Here is a 17,849-nt window from a genome sequence, read left to right on the forward strand (position 1 = left end):
CAGATTAAGCTCAGGGACAGCTACATGGCTTTGTATTTGTTTGGATTTCTCGACATGCAATTCAATTATGGCTCCCAACATTTTTGCTGACTTGTGAAATAAAACATCATCTAATAGGGAAAGGAAATGTATTGTGGAAGGTACGTGAGCACCCGCAGCTTGTCAGGATCCAGGGGCTGAGCTGCCCATCTGTGAAGTGGAGGGAATAGGAAAAGGAGTGAAAAATGAGGAATTCACTGCAAGTCCAGGACATCAAGCACTGCTGTGGGGATGAATGCAGCTGTCAAGGTAAGTTCTGACAATAAGGAAGAAGAAACAGTGTCATTCAACCGAGTCACCCAACCCAAGTGAGTGCACAGATGGCAGAGTGGCAGCTCCAACCCCAAGCAGCAGCACTGCCTGGTGCCCAGCTGTGCTCTTTGCAGTCATGCACAGTGCCTGCGAGATGCTTGGAAACTCTGCCTTGGCCTCCAGAGCTAAGGCAAGATTCGTTATCCCTGATTTGCTGGAGAAACTGAGGTACAGAGAGAAGTGATCTGGCCCAACATGCAAGAGAGAAAAAAATGTCAGTGTCAATTCACTTCCTGGGTTCCATTTTTTTCCACAGAATTCCATTTAAATGGAGAAAGGAGTCGGGGAGCTCAAATAAATCAAGTTTTGCTGATATCTGGCATAATTCTGCAAGAATAAAGCAATCCCCATGCATCTCCCACCAGCATCTCAGGAATAAAGCCAGCTGTCAGCTACAAAATCTAAAGAAATTTCTTTCTTATGGCCAACTGCCTTCGGAGCTATCAGAAACTCTGCAAAAATAAAACAAATCTTGGAAATCAGCACAGCTCACAGAGCCCTCCATGCACCCAGGGATTCTCTGCACACTCCATCTCAGCAGCACACAGGCATGCCCAGGCTGCACCTGGTGGCTTCAGGAGCCTCTCTTTTTGAAGCTTCTAGCTCAGAAGCACAACCCACCACCTTGACAAAGGCACTTAGATGCACCCTGGCACAGTGCATGGCTTTGTGGCCTTGGGAAGAGCGTGGCCACAACCCAATGTGTATCTCCCATGCATCTCCTTGTGTGCTTCTACAAAGGACAAGGAAAAAAACTGGGAACAAAAGGCAGTCAGACCTTCACTTAAAGCAGCATCCTCACCAAGACTTGTGCAAATGATGTTATCAGATGTAATTAAGCTGTGAATCCAACAGAGATATTACCATCCTGGGAATCATAGAACAAACTCTGAGATCCCGTCTCCTGCTTCAGACTTTTATTCTGGCCTGTTCAGCTGATGAATTCCTCCCTTCAGCCTCTCTTGCTCCCTCGAGTTTCAAAAACCCAAAGCCTGACTTTACTCAGACTTCCCTGAGGGAAACAATGCTATTTCCTAGTGAGAATTTCTTGATGTAACACAGCTTTCAACTGCCCTAGACCACAAGTAGTGGTTTCACTACAACACCATGAGCAGTTCTCCCAAGGGCAGATTTCTCATGCTTCTTGAGGATGTGCGTGGGATTCTGTTTGGTTTTATTCCTCAAATTAAATCAGATTTCAATTGTCTGCTCCATCCAAAAATCAAACCTCACAAATCAATCATGGTGCCCTACAAGTGGTCATTCTGCACCAGGGGACAAAGGAAAGCTACTTAACGAGGACCAAAGCTAAAATCTGCTTCCTGATCTGGAAAACCAGCTCAAAGGAGGTGCTTTTTTTTTTCCCCCCCCTCTACTTCCCCATCAAACATCCAAATTGTGTCTGGAATGCCCCTTTTTGAAGTGTTCCTTAGAATTACAAAAGCAAGTCCAGAAAAAAAAACAAAGCCCACAAAGAGCAATTGCCCTAAATTTGCCGTTTCATTAGAAGTAGAATTGGAAACATTGCTCCTACCCAGCAATAGTTGAGGAGGCGAAGCACAGAGCAGAACACATCAGATCCCTTCAGTTCAAATTTCAGGGTCAGCCCTGAAGGCTTTGACCGTGGCGGCACAACATCGTGATCCTTAAGGCAATGAGAACCACACCTGGCCCCACCGGGGCAGACGTACTCCTCAGATTATCTCAGCTCCTGCTTCAGCCAAAGAACAACATCCAGAGTGGGCTGAGAGCTGTATGCCCTGAGAGCTGCTCCAACCTCACTATCGCGGCTCCATGTGTCAGCTGTCAGATAGCAGGAGTGCCACACAGCCTTTGTGAGAGCCACGCATGCCCTTCATTAAAGGGCATTATAGTTGTATTTATATCTGACATAAATCTGCTTTGTAAACAGTGACCTGATTCGGGATCTGGACTTCCTTAGACTGTGACATCAGGAGCACATGAGTTCTGGTCCCCAACAGGCAGCATCAGCCTTGCCCGGCTGCAGGAAGAGATGCTGCTCACCCTTCTCACTCACTAACAAATAAAGTCCTGGATGACAGTGAAGCCCCAAAATCAATAACACAAACCCTGCATTCGTTTTTTACAAGTTCTGGATGGCACTTTGGTGTCACATCCCCAGCAGTGTCAGCTGCAGCAACACAATCAGCTGGAGCCATATAGGAAACCCCTGGGTCTACCTCCACAATGCACAGGGCAAAGGCTTGTCTATGAGCTCTAGCTCACCTGGAAGAGCTTCCTTATCCATCTAAGGACTACCCGTTGATACATCACAGCCTGAAACAGAAGGTTCACTTCCCATTAACTTGAGTGTTCAGATTAAGGATCGCCTTCACATACCTTAACACACAGGCAGCAATGATCTGGGGTGCCATTTGAAGCAGCATTCTGCCTGCACTGAGGCTCCAGACCTCACACTGTGGGATAACTGCCACTGCTCAGAGCTCAGCACCACATACTCAGTCCCTTACAGAAATCTGTACCTAGATGTCCCACAAACAGGAAACACATCAGCAGAGAACTGATCCTGCCAAAGCAACCCTAAACTAAGTACAACCATGCACTCTGTCTGGCCTCGCTGCTGTGACCTAAGACCTCACAGAGCAGAAAGAATCCATCTGTGTGGATTTCACTGCAGGATCGGAGCTCCAGTTAGTCCCTACGAAAGATAACAAACCAAAAGAGGTTACAACTAAGGCTAATACTACTCAAAAGCTAAAGAAAACAACAACATTCCTGTCTACCAGTTTTATCTGCAAACGCCACTCAGCTGTGTTTAAGCCCATAACAGCCATATGCACAGGCTTCAATAAAAGGGACACCTTTCCCCCAGCTCCTGCTGTTGCAGTTCTACAGAACAGATCCGGACATCAGCAGAAGGGGAAGTTCAGGATATATAAAGCACCGGTTTCCAAGAGAATATTTCTTGTGTCACGTGAAAGCAACATTCTTAGCCAACTTGGCAGAAAATAGACAAGCTGCAAAGCTAACCTAAAAATACCAGTCTTGCTAATTACAAGAAAGAAAAGCAGAGCATAAGCAGTGGCAGCACTGGCAATCCATACTTTAAGTGACACACTGCTAACAATTCTTTTTCCCTTAAGTACACAGCAGTTTCTGAAAGACCGTCTCTGTTGCTCAGGTGTGCAAGTCATGCAACTAAGACAAGCTAAGCTCATTTCAGACTGATGACTTATGGCTTCATCTGGGTGATTTACTCATGTTTGTCCTCTTCCATCACTCCTTAGCACAGCACTAAGAAGTTTTCATGTTCTGGAAGTCAACTGCTCCCAAGAGGCAGCTTGGTAACGCTCCCAGGAGTGAGCAGGGCACCAAGCTGTCATGGGATGAAGAAATCCTGGAGGAAGATCAAGGAAAAAAGAAATAAAAAATAATAAAGACAAATTGCCACTGCACGATTGCCATCGCCAATGGATCAACAGCTCCATGATCCATCTTACCGGGTGTGGGGCCTGAGAACAGCAAAATGCAGGCTTCAAAGGATGCTAAACAACTCACACGAGCAGTCACTTTATGGTCCATCTCTGCTTCTCAGGCATAGGTTAATTTTTCTTTCTCCAGCAAGGCTAAGGAGGAATAAAGGACACTGACAGGCTAAGAAAATGGGCAAGACTCCCCCAAAGGCACATGCTTCCACTTAGGGCCAAGCGCTGCCTGGGCCCCCAGCAGCATCCTGCTCACAGCAGCAACAACAGTCAAAGTTTTGCACGAAGATCGAGGCATGCAGACAGACTCATTAAAGCAATGGTCACATTTAAGACAACCAGTGCTGCTTCTCAAAGTGCTGAAGTCAGCCGGAATCTTTATTTAGGACTGAAGTGCAGTAGCTTTCCTCTGAGTAGGAGATAACATGGAAACTATTCTTGTGGAGTTTATTTTGAGTTGAAAATATTTTCCAGTTTCATGTTGACAAGATTGTAACTACGCCGTGTTACAGAGCAAAGCCTGAATTTGCAAGGCCTGACATGGGGAGAAGCAGAGACAACCACATTTTCCCCTTCAAACAGCTTCTTACTGCAAGAATTCTTACATTTTCTAAATAATGTCATGTCATCCTTCAGCACAAAATGGCCCCAAAACCCAGACAAGCTGCGGCAATAAGATTAGCCAAGCAGTCATGAACTGACAGTATCTGGAAGAGAAGGAAGTAATTTCCTCCTATTCCTCTTCCTGGCAATCAACCTCCAAGATTTTCCAAACATCTGAGCAGCATCAGCCCCCCGAGCACTTCCCAGTGCTGGGAATTCTCCCTCTGGGATTTGAGGCAAATTCCTTCAGCCCCGCTGGCAGTACTGGGTTAGCCTGTCACACGTATTGCTCATTAAAACAACGTGGTAAAAGTGTGCTTTAATGCCTCCTGTCCTATCCATACCTCCTGTGATGCCTTCAGAGAGCACATGGGTACAGGAACCCCCAGGGGAAGCTGTTCCACACCTCACCCAAAGCAACGTGCTTTGGTGCAGCTCTGACTCAAGCTAAGGAGGGCTGAAAGAAATGCCATCAGTTCTTATTTTTAAATGCAGTCAGCTCTGGGTAGAGAGATAAGAATGCCACCCCAGCCCCCTCCAATGCTTCAGCATCAACTGGTTCTGCAAAAGGTGGCACAGACAAACAGCAGAAATGACCTTCCTGGAGGCAGCATCCCAGTTTCCTCTCCCAGCCCCAAACCAACAACCTCAAGCCTGCATCGTGCGTGGTGACCATAGTGACTGTTCCCAAACCTGCCCAGCAATGTTGGCTTCGGCTCCTTTTTGGCTTCGGCTTCTCGGCTCCAGCAGATGCAGCATCTGGTTTGGGTTGCAGTTTCTGAAGCTGGCACCTCGGTACCCACGGCTTTAGGCATCCCGAATGTCAAACACCCTCTGCCTCTTTCCCAAAACATGATTCAAGCACAAATTTAGCACAAGCTAAGCAATACAGAGTGACTGCGCTGCAGTCATGAGGGTTACAACACACCACCCAAACCCATGACATTTCCATAGAAACCACAGCAGGAAAGAGAAAAGCCTAAAAAAGCTGACAAGAGAAGAAACACTTGGTGAAGTAAGTCATTCTAGAGGGAAACAGCACACACGTGCAGGATCCTCCCTAACTGCTCAGCAGGTCAGCGTTCAGAGGTAACCATTCACATCCAACCCCATGCCAACAAAACCTTGAGACTCACTCGCCAGCACTCCACACCCCCCCCCCAATGAAGGCTGGTGATTAAGAGCAATGTCATGCTCCATGCCAATGATTTTCTCCAAGTTTCAGTCCCTGAGGTTGTGTGATGGGAATAAGCACACTTGCCCCTGGGGATATCCCAGAGGACAACTCGTTAACTTGTTGTTATGAGCACCATTCCCTGCTACCTACTGGGATGGCCTTAGATTGTGCAGAGCCTTCCAGAATTAATTAAACAAATAAATACTGGAATATGCAAGAGAAGCAATTCATTCTTTTGGCCAAGCAACCTCCTTGCTCAGAGCAGGAAAACAAACACTAAAAAGCATCTCATGGTAGGGACATGCATTTGCAGCTGTAAACTAATAAGACACTCCCAGCAAAAGAGAGCTTAAGTATGTTCCATTACACACTTGCCTGCTCCAGAGAAATGTTAAGTGACATCAAGGGAAAAAAAAAATGAAAAAAGAAAAGAAAATCAGTCAAGAGTGCAACGGCTGTTAAATAATTCAGGATGCTCTGCTCTTGCTCTGGAAAACCAGTCACATTCCAGTGCGTGACAGAAGCAAGCCGGCTCTATGGAGAGCGATGCAAACAGGCACAAAGGATGCTGCTTGCTCCAGACTCAGTGAGGCACTCGCTGCATCTCCAAAGCCCCTCCAAACAGAGGGATGGCAGCCTCTGCTTGCTTGGTGCTGAACTTCAATTGACTGCATGCCACATAACCTTCCCAGAAAAGCCAGAAATCAAAGCTAAGCCAAATTCCATGAGGTCTGAAAGCAAATCTGGATGTGAATATTTCTCAGAAGGTCAGAGACGTTGGTTTGGGCTCATTAGCTCAAAGAAGCATCGTTGCCACTGGGATCACGCAGCAATCCTCATGACAAACCCCCTCTCCATGCAATAAAAGCAAGCTGGCTTACTGCAATGCAACACGAGGCTGCTTGCAGCATGCAGGGAGTGGCTGCTCCACCAGCACACCTCTGCAGAGCATCACCTACTCCAGGCACACATGCGCTCACATTGTGCTGCTCCCACTCTGCTCTCCCTGCTCACCTTCCCCAGGCCTACAAGTAGCAGCAGACATCAAATGGGAGCAAGAACGCAATGCATGCATCTCGCTCTCCTACTGTGGTTGCAATGCTCCAAGCTGATTGCCCCTGAGTTTCCCTTTGGTAAGCCAAAGCTTCACCACAGGCATCTGTTATAGACAACAGCACGGGACCTTCTGCTTGGAAAAAAAACACGACTGCTTTTTGGGAGTTGAAAAATACTTTAGCCCAATGGATATACATTACCTGGAATTAGATCCTAAAGGTATCATCCAGCTACCACTCCATCAGAAGCAGAGCTGGATACTAACAAGTCAATACATTAAATGGTTTATCTTGTTAGTGGTTTTACAGCTATTTAATAATGAGTTCTGGTAACTGCTGCCTGTGTATGTTTATTATTGCAAGAGAGCCTTTAAAAAAAGATCTGTGTAATGGCACCACCTTTCCTTTCAGCTGCATAAAAACTATGCTCCAATCGATAGCAGCAGCAGCAAGAAACTAAAAAAAGCTCAGCAGAAGCTATAAAATACAGCAAATTACCTTCTGAGAGCAGCTCTGCTGCCACCATATTTTAAAGAAATTCTATTTTAAATTCACATACGAAGAAAAAAAATTAAGTATACATGAAAAAAAGCAGCTCTGGCCAGGAGACAGCAAATATGTTGTGTTCTCTGACATGCAGGATAATAAAAACAGAATGGTAAACTACAATGCGACCTTTAAGGGTCAGTCACATTTTCCATGTGCTGTTAAATATCATTTGCAAAGAGGGGGAGGAGCTGGGGGGGGAGAGGAGGGGAAATCAACTCATAAAGAAAACAATTAAAAAGGCCGTGTTTACTGGAGGCGGACACTGAGAAATTGTTACATCACAAATCAGAACAAACCTCCTATGATTTAGCTGGGCAAGAAGGAAGGTCAGCTGCACTCTGCATGCAGATATTTGGCTCTTGGAAGTTGTACATATCCCAGAGTCTGCACCCCAGAAATCAGCAAGGCACTTCCCCCTGCACAAATAGCAGGCATTCCTCCCTCCCCGAGCACGCAGGCACCGGAGGGCACAGCAGCTGCGTTCACAGAGCACAAGAAAAGCGTAAGCATTGCTTTAGCCAATAAAAACAAAACTCAAGACAAACGCTATAAATACAAACCCAACCTGGACCACGAGCCTGCTGCTCAGGGAACAAGCCGTGTGTCCTTCAGCTTTACTCATCTTCATGAGCAAAAAGGCTTTGAGGGGTGCAGCTACGAGGCCCCCAGTCCTTCCACATCTCACGCCGGGAGGAAATGCAATATTTATCAAGAACTTCTGGCCATTACAATTCCACCTTAAGAACAAACAGGCCTGAAATTTAGATAAACTTACTACAGCTCTATTCGGCACCACGTGACGTGCCAAAAAACAAGAGCAAACAAACAGAGGAGGCTCTGCTTTTTCTGGCTGCTCACTTCATGCAAGCCTGGAACATCTGCAGGAGTTGCCCAGCAGGGCACACTTTCTGCTCATTCCCAGGCAGATTTTGGAGCGCTGGCTCTGCTCAACCAGAGGGCTCCAGGCAGGAAGGGCAGGAGGGAAGGAAGAGGGAAGGAGCAAGGTCACGGGAAGGGGTAATTGGGATGTTTAAATCCTTAAACCCCACATCCCAAGGTTTGGTTTGGAGTCCACTCCTATTACTCCCTATCTGGATGAATAGCAAAGATGTTTCTAATCTAAAGATGCTCTCTGATGAAAGAGCACAGTATCTGATACTGGGAAAAAACTTAACTATAAACAAGCAAACCAAAATTCCACTTGTTCCCATTTCCTTAACTACACCAGGTGAGATTACCTCCCCTGTGTATTTCCCTACACGAATCCAAAATCAGAAGTAACCCTTATTTACAGCCAAAATCGGGTTTTGAGACAGAACTAAATACAGCAGCACCGCACTTCTCTTTGAACAGTCGGCTTTTTCAGGATGGCTTTTTCCAGGAATTTCTGCTAAACAGCGTGCTTTTTTCTTTTTACCTTTCTGCCAGCTTCTCTAGAAGGAAGCAAGTCTCTGTGACTAATCCTTCACTTTGCCAGCTGACAGAAACCATTTCATTACCACATCATAGCTGAAAAAAAAAACATAAAATCAAAATGACAATTTATTCCGGGGAGGTGAAAACGTGGGCATGGGCAGCTCCTGCCTCTCTGCCCCCATTCCTGGGGCCCATGAGCGCAGGCTGCCCTGCACTGAGGGGCACAGTGATGCACACAGGGCAGAAAGAGAGGGAGCTGCCTCTGTGCCATGCAGGTAAGCTGCCATGGAGAAAGAGGAATTGCTGAAGCGCCCCGAGGTACCCGGTGCCCAGATATCATAGATAAACCAGAGGGAATATGGAAGCAAACAGATGCAAGTGCTCCCACAAACCTGAAGCTTCCAGACAAGAAATTACCAGTAATTACTAATAATGTAATTTTCATGCAGTGCTCATTGTGAACCAGCTCCTGTCCTCACAACAAAGAGGAACAACAAAAGCCACAAACAGTTACCAAATTAGCTTATTACCATCCCTGGGATTTTTTTGAACCTTTGTAACCATCCAAATTGGTCTGAATGCACAAACACGATTACAGTCAAGAGGCACAGCTATTTTCTGGGCAGGGCACGTACACCACAGCACTGCAAGCAGCAGGCACAGTGGCTGCTGCTCACCCTGCTGTGTCCACTCCATGAGCTCACGGAGCTGCTGCTGCAGCATCAGGTGCTTCCCCAGCAAAGCAAAGCGAGCCCCAAACAGCAGAGAGGTGGGCTGTAATGGAAGAGCACTTCTCATCGAGTCAGAGGGCACCTCACAACACAACCTCAGCAGCAAGAAGAGTACAATGTGGGCTGACTGTGTGATCCTCTGCAATTCAGCAGTGCCCCTTCAAGCAGAGGACAAGTGTCTTAAAAGCAGTTTGCCCTCAAGTTCATGCTTTGTGGGTTGCGGTGTGCATTTTGTTTTCTTCCCCCTCCATTTATTTTAGGTAGTGACATGAATTGCAGGTTGCCTTCCTTTAACAATTGCCAGTTGTGCTGCTCAGAAAGTCCTTGTACCAGAACAACACTGATCTCAAACTAAAGATAAAGCATGGGCACAGGTACTGCTTGAGCAGGGAGCACAGAGCTTCCAGCAGCTTCATCCTACACTAACCAGGTCTGGCGCTGCTCAGTCACACTTGCTTAAGGCATTTACATGCAGTGGAACAAGAGATTTTCCACAGTGACAGATACTTTGTACAGCTGTCCAACCTAAAATTCCCATTTGACAGTAGATTCAGCCCATCCTCAGACTCTCTCATGTTCTGGAGGGTTAGTTGTTCTTTTTCATTAAGCAAAGCTGTGTTCAAATGTTTGTTTCCCATAGAAGAGGGAGACACATTGGGAGGATGCAAGCTGTGTCTGAAGAGCAGAATTTCTGGCAGATGGGTCAAGAGCAGCAGCAGTGTTCACAGAAACAAATGCATCTTTACATACTTACAGTTACCATTTGGAAAACATCAGAAAAACAACAGTTTACGGCAAGGGAAAAAAGGGCCATTTTCACAACAGGTGGCAGAATACACTTCTCTCAAAGCTCTCCTGTAGGTGCTAGAGATGGATGGCTCCTTGGGCAGGGAAAAGGTCAGCATTACTAATGAAGCTCTACTGTACCTACTGACAGTACCAGAAATAGCACTCAGAGACACATACCTTAATTACAGCGTGACCACAGCATCTATGGGCTGTAAGTGATATTCTCAAGTGGAGCTGTTACACTGGCCCTACGCCGTGCTCCCTGGGCACATCAGGAGTGTGTTTCTCCTCTGCCAGGGCAAGACAGAATTTACCTGCAGTGTCTATGGGGTGTGAAAGCAGAGAACAAACAGCTTCCATTAAAACAAAGAAGTGAGAGGGTTTGGTCTGTGTCCTTGATGGGAAGCAGGTGGGATGACCAAGGAACACCGAAGCTGAGGAGCCAGAGTCCAACAAGACCACAGTGCAAGAACTCGTGTTTAATATACAAATCACCACCATCTTACTGTGCGCATTACACATTATTTCTGCAGCAAAGGTAGAAAAACAGCAGCTCTGCAGAACTCGGCAAGGCAGGCAGGAATGATAGAGACAAAAGGCTGCTGTTGGATTTACTAAACTGTGTCACGGAAAGAGCTACAGATGCCTTATCATCACTGAAATGTTACAGAGATAACACACACGTGCGTTAGCTGCCTCCTGGAAACACAGTTAAGGGCACTTTTGTGCTTAATCTGCACTGAAACCAGTGCATTGAGTCTTTTATGCTAACAGAAGTTGCAGGGATCCAGAAGAAAACGAGAGCTTGAGCACTACCAGCACCTATTTGGAAAGGTTCTGCCCTCAGCAAGCTCTCCCTGGCCCTTCCTTCAAGATGGTATAAATAGATGATTTTCCTCAAGTAGGGCCAGAGCAACCCAGGAATTGTTACAAGCAGGACATCAGTAATGAATTCTCCAAATCCCTTATGCCACTGCCACTTAAAATACTGCCCTAAACAGGCTGTCTGGTAACAGTAATTAAATAAGCAACAATATTGTACTCTGGTGACCTTTCAGTTGAAGGATTGGGAAGAGCTTAGAGATGTCTTCACTGTGCAGGTGCAGCTCAGTTCACACACCCATTTCCAGAGGAGCACCGTCTGGGTTAAGAAGCACTCCTGCCTCCTCCCTTAAAGCTCAGGGATACAGAGGAACGCAAAGAGCAGTGCTGACAGCTGGCAGAGCAAACAGGTACAGGAGGGCTGCAATAAGAGGAAGGAAGGCATTAGACAGAACTGCATCAAAGACACAGCCAGCCCTACAAAACTTCAGGAGCAGTCCTTGATGCACACACCTACAGAAGGACCAGCAAAGCAGCAAGAGGGTAACTCAGTCAGCAACGCTGATTACAAAGGAAAATACATCACCATTCTATTACAGGTGCCCTAAGCCGTGTTTCTAAAAGATCACCCTACTGAAAGGGCCTCTCCAACAGCAGCATTTGGGAGGTCACCCCAAGCACTTGGCTGAGCTCTGCTCTGCGTGGCACCCTGCAGAATCACCCCAGCCTGAGCCAGCTACCAAAGAGCTGACAAGCGGAGATGACATTCTCTTCATCAAGCATTCAACAGGGTCAGCTCTTCTTGATTGTTATTCCGAGGGCCTGGCCCTTCAACTATTGCTATTTATGCACATTGTTCATCTGAACGCACCTCATACTTGTAAGCATTCACAGGGCTTCAGATAAGACTTGCTGTATTCACAAATGGCAGAGCTCAAACAGAGAAAGATCTCAGCATTAGTCAGAGCTATTGAGAGAAGGGAAATTAGATAGCAGGTACAGAGAGAAAGCCTGAGCATGTGTTCTATGTATTAAAATGGAATTGACATTTCTTCAAAGCCCTGCTGGTTGGGTTTTTCATGGTTTGGAGGATTTCTTTGGCTTTGCTGTCTGAGTTCATTCTTCAGAAGGCTGCAGTTGTAAAGGCAAAATTCTTACCAAAAATGATTAAACTGCTGTCATGGTGGGGAAGGCCCAGGGTAGGGGGGAGAGGCTTCTGTTAAGATTATTCCCCTGTAACCAGGTGGGGAGGGCAGGTGGGTTTTGGGCCCAAACCAGAAACACCCTCCTCAACCTCCCCTTTAGAGAAACCCCATTCGCAGCCAGCCTGGACTGAAAGCAGCCTCAGCACAGCTTCTGCAACCCCCCACAACGCAAACCGATCCACCTGGCGTGTTGTTCTGCATCGTAGGCACTTTTCTTCCAAAAGTGCATACTCCCAATTTTCAACCGTTGTTTTATATGGACACAGTAACCTCTCTTCAGGCTAAAAACCACATCAAGTAGTTGCAAGGCTGAAGAACATGCAGGAGCAGCAAAATGAGGCTAGCGTTTCTGACACGGCTGTGCTGGTGAGTCATCAATTAACTCCTGCTTGTCAGCTCCTGCAAAGGCCAAGGGCAGTTGGGGCTGGCAGACCCTGGGCTGAGGTAGCAGCCATCATGGACTAGCAGACCGAGATACAAACACCCTTCTTCCTTCCTGCAAAAGCAGGAAGGGATTGGAGGGGAACTTCAAGTGACAACATCCTTCCCTGCAGCTGCCATTCCAACTACAATTTTCACTGTGAATGCTGCATGCAAACCCCAGCAGTGTATCAGCCCATCAGTTGCAGCCCTCTGGGCAAGCGGCTCTTCCACCATGAGAAGCCTGGACTGGCTTCAGTCCTGGCAGAGGGTCCCCCTGTAGTGCTGCTCCATGTTCAGAGAAGCCCAGGGCTCAGCCAGAGGAGCAGAAGGCCCCATCGTGCCAACACAGCTCAGAGACAACACAAAGGGCAGCATGCATCAAGCTGGGGCACAAGCACTGTAAGGGACTTCTTCACTCCATTCATCCTTCATTAAAATCCTCTTGATCAGGATGCAGGGGAAAAAGAGAGATGTATTTGCATTTAATGGCAGGGACCGCATAGTAATTTGCAGTCTCTATACACAGTCTCACAAGTACAGCTTGTACTGAACGCATGTTTCAGTTCTTTCATTGTTGCTTTGGAGTTCTTCTTTCCTAAGGCGACTCACTGAGTCCTTCCCATGCTTTTGTCTTTTCCCCCACCACGAACTCTGTTAGAGCAAAGTCCTACAGAATAGAAAAATCCGTCCCCCACTGCACCCAGCCAGAACAGACTATTTTCTCTAAAGGAAACAGCATTTAAATATAATAGTAATCTTTCACAAATAGGAGCTAAGAAAGCTGGCAATCAACAATACAAAACCAAGAAGTCAGCAGGGCCATTTCTTTCAGCTAAAATCATGTTTCTTATAGCTAAAAGCAGTTTCCACATGCCTAACCTCACCTTGCTCAGTCAAAAGAGACCCAACACAAGGAACAGAGTTCGTTCCTTGGCCAGCACAGCTTTCTATGTGGGATCAATGCAAAGTGTTCAATGTCCCACTAAAAGCGTGGCAACCTTGTGATACTTGAGTGGCTTAATGCCTCTGGGAAACAGCCCTGAGTTCACTGGTGATCCAGTGTGCCATTGGAGAACTGGGTTTCCAGTGCTTAGAAGCTTGTGGCTCTAGGAAAATTTAACTTAGAGGTCTTGAGCAATAAATCCTCTCATTGAGCAACCTAAGTTTTCCCACTGCTAATTATCAGAAGCTTGTGTTGGCAAGGAGCACTACGTGCTTATCCAATGGATTCAATCAGAGATTGCTCATCTGTGCTCATTCTGAAAGGGCAACCCCTTCTGCCTCGCCTTTCTTCTGTTATATTTAAATACATTAATATTTTAATCTTCTAAAAGCACAAGCAATTTATCTCTTCTTTAAAAATAAATAAGGTGGGGAATGCGGTCATTTTCAGAACGCAGTAGCTAGAGAAGCATTGTAATGCAGATAGACACACTCCAACATCCCTAAAGCACAGAGAGCCAGACCCCGAGTCGGAGGACATGCAATTCCAGATGCCCAAATGGACACCCCTCAAAAGGAGCCCAGCTTTATAGAGTTAAACCCACAGCCAGCTCCTAAATTCTCAACAAGGCGGGGGAGAAAACTTCTATCACTTCCATGAAATATTTCCTTCTGTGTTTTACAATAGAAGAGATAAATAATAATAATGATGATGAAAGAGACAGAAAGAAACAGACAGACATCTGGGTTATGTTCTAGAAGTAATTAGAAGCCTGACAACGGGACAGAATAATGTCAAACAAATTACGAGCAATGTGTTTTCATTCACAGGGTGACAAGTCAACAGGCAGTCGGTTAATTTTAAGACTGATTATGTACCAACTCTTTAAATAAAATAAACACACTCACATACACGGAAAGCAACAGGGAGTCCAAACACACCATCGATTTCCCTTGGGGCAAGGCTGAACATCTCAGCTGTATCTGGGAAATAATGAGCGAGCGTTGTAGGGGGTTTGTTTGTTCTGAAAGCAGTTGGCTTTGCTTTCAGGGTACCCAAGCCAACGGGCTTCGTGCACCAGGCCGAGAGCTGCTGAGAACCCTCAGTATTCAAACACTCACAAGCTGCTCACACAAAGACACCATGGCATCAACTCGTGCTCAGTCCTATCTGCAGGAACAACTCTGAGGATGCAAGCTGCACAACCCCTGCCCACCTGGAGGATCTGCACAGGTATTTGTATCCTTCCATTTTTATTTCCCCATTTGGCTCCCGACCCCACCACCAGCCCCCTCATTCCCCTCTCCCAGCAGGGTGGGAGATGCAGCCCCTCCAGCTGGCTGAGAACTGCACACTCCTGATCAGAGTAATGGTCAGTCTGGGCAGCAATGATGTCCTAAACCAGATGACTCTGACAAACAGCATGGCAGAGTAAACCAAGCTTCAGGATTCAGAACACTGCCCGCACAGGAGCTGAGGCAAAGGCAGCTCCAAGAACTCCACGGAACTCCCCTCCCTGAACTCCAATGTCCTACTGAAGGACAGTTCTGTCAGGTGTAAGAGAGCCTAAAGACAGTGACAGAAGTTTAACCCCAGGGCAAACCACAGTCTCTTATGACAGAGCAATGACTGCAGCCCCCACTGTAGGACTGAGCTGAGCCTAGATCCCCTGTCAAAGGTATCCACACTGCTTTGAGCATCAGCACCTGCAGGGAGCAATTCACCTAGCAGCAGAGGGGGAAGCTGTGAAGCCTGGGAAGGAGCACTTGCAGAGGGCATCTCTTCGTTGCCTTGCAGCAATAAGAGCTCCCTATCTCTTTGAATGATGGTGGCTTCACGGGAACACCAGGGCAGAGCCAACAGACGACAGCTTTGACGTAAGCAAAGGGAAAAGCAAACAGAGACAGCTCTAAGCGCGAAGGCAGCGATGGGACACGGTGGTGGAGACGCCAGGCTGCGCAGAGAAACAATGCAGCAAGACAGGATGACAGATGAAGAAAAGAAAGGTTACAAAAGCAGAACAGACTAGAAAGGCACTTATAGGATAATAATCCTCGCCTCTGTTTCTAATTATATCTGTAATACTTAAAGCTGAAAGGATTTTAGAAGGCCAATTTACTTTCCGTCCTCTGTGCCATTGTCTGTTGGCGTTTGCCCCAAATGCCAGAAGGCAAATGGTTGGACCAGCACCTGCTACCATGTGTGTGCAGCTGGGCTGAAGCTTTGCAGGAAGCCCTACAAAGTAGGGGGCTGCAGCAGGGCCAGGCATGACCCAGGCAGAGCAGCAGAAAGCAGGGCTGGGCACATGTTGCATGGGCACACATTGCATGGGCACCACACAGGTTGGGCAACCCCAACATGTGAAACACTATACTATAATACTATAGATGCTGTTTTGGATAGAACATGCTGAAGTCAAGTGAGCCCAACAGCAACAATAGCCCAACAAAACCATGCCCAGACAAGAGCAGACCATTTGCTGATTTATCCATGTGGTTCCTTCCACGTCACATTGACTGACTGATGCATCTCCAAGCTTACAGCTGTAAACAACTTCATTTAATTTAGATCCCTGAAGAGAGAGCTAGCTCAAACTACTGAAATGTAAAACAAACAGGAACTAGTAGGTATCAGATTATCCACGTAGCTCTACAATTACAGTCAGTATCTCTATCTCCAGGGTGCTCTGCTGGAAAGGAAGCCACACTCCACCATCTCCTTGGGAGCAGGAGCACTTGGGCTCAACCCAGAGTATTGTTGCCTTAAAGAGATGCAGCACTGGGAATTTTAATGCCATCTGCTTCAAGTCATTGACCCAAATTTCAGGGCATCGAAGCCTCTACCAACAGTCAATCAGAACAAACTTCATAATCTGGAAGAAGCATTTAACAATTTGGAAATGCACAAACATAATGAAAAATGCAGCAGCGCTGCCAGTGCACTCTGAGAATCACCACCACCACCCGAAGGGAAGGGCAGCATCTCTCTGCTCACTGCTGCTGCATGATTCACCTGGAGCTCTGCTCATTAGCATTCCCTGCCAGGAAATAGCGGGAAGGGAAAGACTTTTGGAAGAGAAAAATAACAGCAGAGATGTTGTTATAACAGTTCGGAATATTTCCAGTAATGCTTCAGATGCTGCAGTGAGAGATCTAACACAACAGCTTTTGGAAACAAGGCAGTAATATTTGCCATCATACCTTTCCCAGCTCAGTACAGTGAGAGCTGAGCAAAGGGAAAGCAGACAGCCTTGGAATGGTTAAATGTTTGGGGTTTTTTTCTATTCCTGATAACTCCATCAAAACAGAAAAACAAGCTGAGAAGCAGTCTCCATACAACGTACCAGACCTTGTCCCACGGTAAAGATAAACACACTTTTGCAAAAGGACAAAACTGTTTCAACATATTGAGCAGACATTCTTAAGATTTCTAAAATTATCTTTTCGACTGCAAACTGAAGAGGCTGAATCCCATGCCCAGAACAAACAACAGAGCTCTGGGACTCACCTCCCTCCAACACAAAGCGGGACGGAGCCGATCTTGACTTTCCAAGATGCTCTTCCAAGTGCTCATTTCTTACCCAGGAGCTGATGAACAAAGGCCTGACCTCTCTGCCAGCAGTTGGACCTCCAAGTAGGGGTGGCCGTGAGGCAGAGCCCTTATGTGAAAGCAGAACAGAGAGGGGAGCTCAGAGCTGCTGCTCAGAGCCACGGTGAAAAGCTTTGGCACTACTGTGCTGCACTTGCAATTATTTCAAGCAATCAGCTTTAGAAAAACACTAATAAATAAGGTTCATTACTCCTTTCGCATAACAGTACAACTTGTACTTAACCTTCCTGTCACTAAAGAAATATTACATTTAAGAAAGCATCACAGTATCAATTTAACAACTGAGCAAACAATACCTTCAGGCTGTTTGCCTGTTGACCTTTGATTTACAGCTACATTTTTGTCAGGGTGTTTTTTTTTTTTTAAATTAAGATGCTTATATCCTGAAGGGTAACAAAGTTCACTCTATTAAATTAACATCTGCTATAAATAATGCACTATCAGGGAGTCATTTGCAAAGCATCAAAGAAGAGCATTACGAATGCTCATCAACACCTGAAAACTGAACTCAGAGAGACCTGAGCAGGGCACAGGCTTGCTGTGCTGACCTCAGTGGTAACACAGAGTGCTAACACACTGACCAAGCTGCCAAGGCCTTTTTCATATTAAAATAAAGTCTCCCAGAGTGATCCTACCCCTTCCCTCAACCCCAAGGGAGCCGGAGACTAACCCTGCCCTCCCTTCCTTTCCCAAAGGTGGGAGAATCAAG

General features: G+C 46.4%; 1 protein-coding gene across 10 annotated transcripts in view; it reads right to left on the reverse strand.

Moving 5' to 3' along the window:
• Positions 1–17,849, reverse strand: part of PITPNM2 (phosphatidylinositol transfer protein membrane associated 2) — a 104,788-nt gene that overhangs the window by 61,983 nt on the left and 24,956 nt on the right. Inside the window, exon 1 of one of the 10 annotated variants that reach the window (XM_072350765.1) lies at positions 17,039–17,056. The exons of the other annotated variants lie outside the window; for them this stretch is intronic. The gene's annotated coding sequence lies outside the window, so the exon portion shown is untranslated. Of the gene's footprint in view, positions 1–17,038; positions 17,057–17,849 lie in introns of those variants that run through there. 10 annotated transcript variants of the gene reach the window in all.

This window comes from Excalfactoria chinensis, chromosome 16 (genome assembly GCF_039878825.1).
Source record: "Excalfactoria chinensis isolate bCotChi1 chromosome 16, bCotChi1.hap2, whole genome shotgun sequence".
NCBI classification, from domain to species: domain Eukaryota; kingdom Metazoa; phylum Chordata; class Aves; order Galliformes; family Phasianidae; genus Excalfactoria; species Excalfactoria chinensis.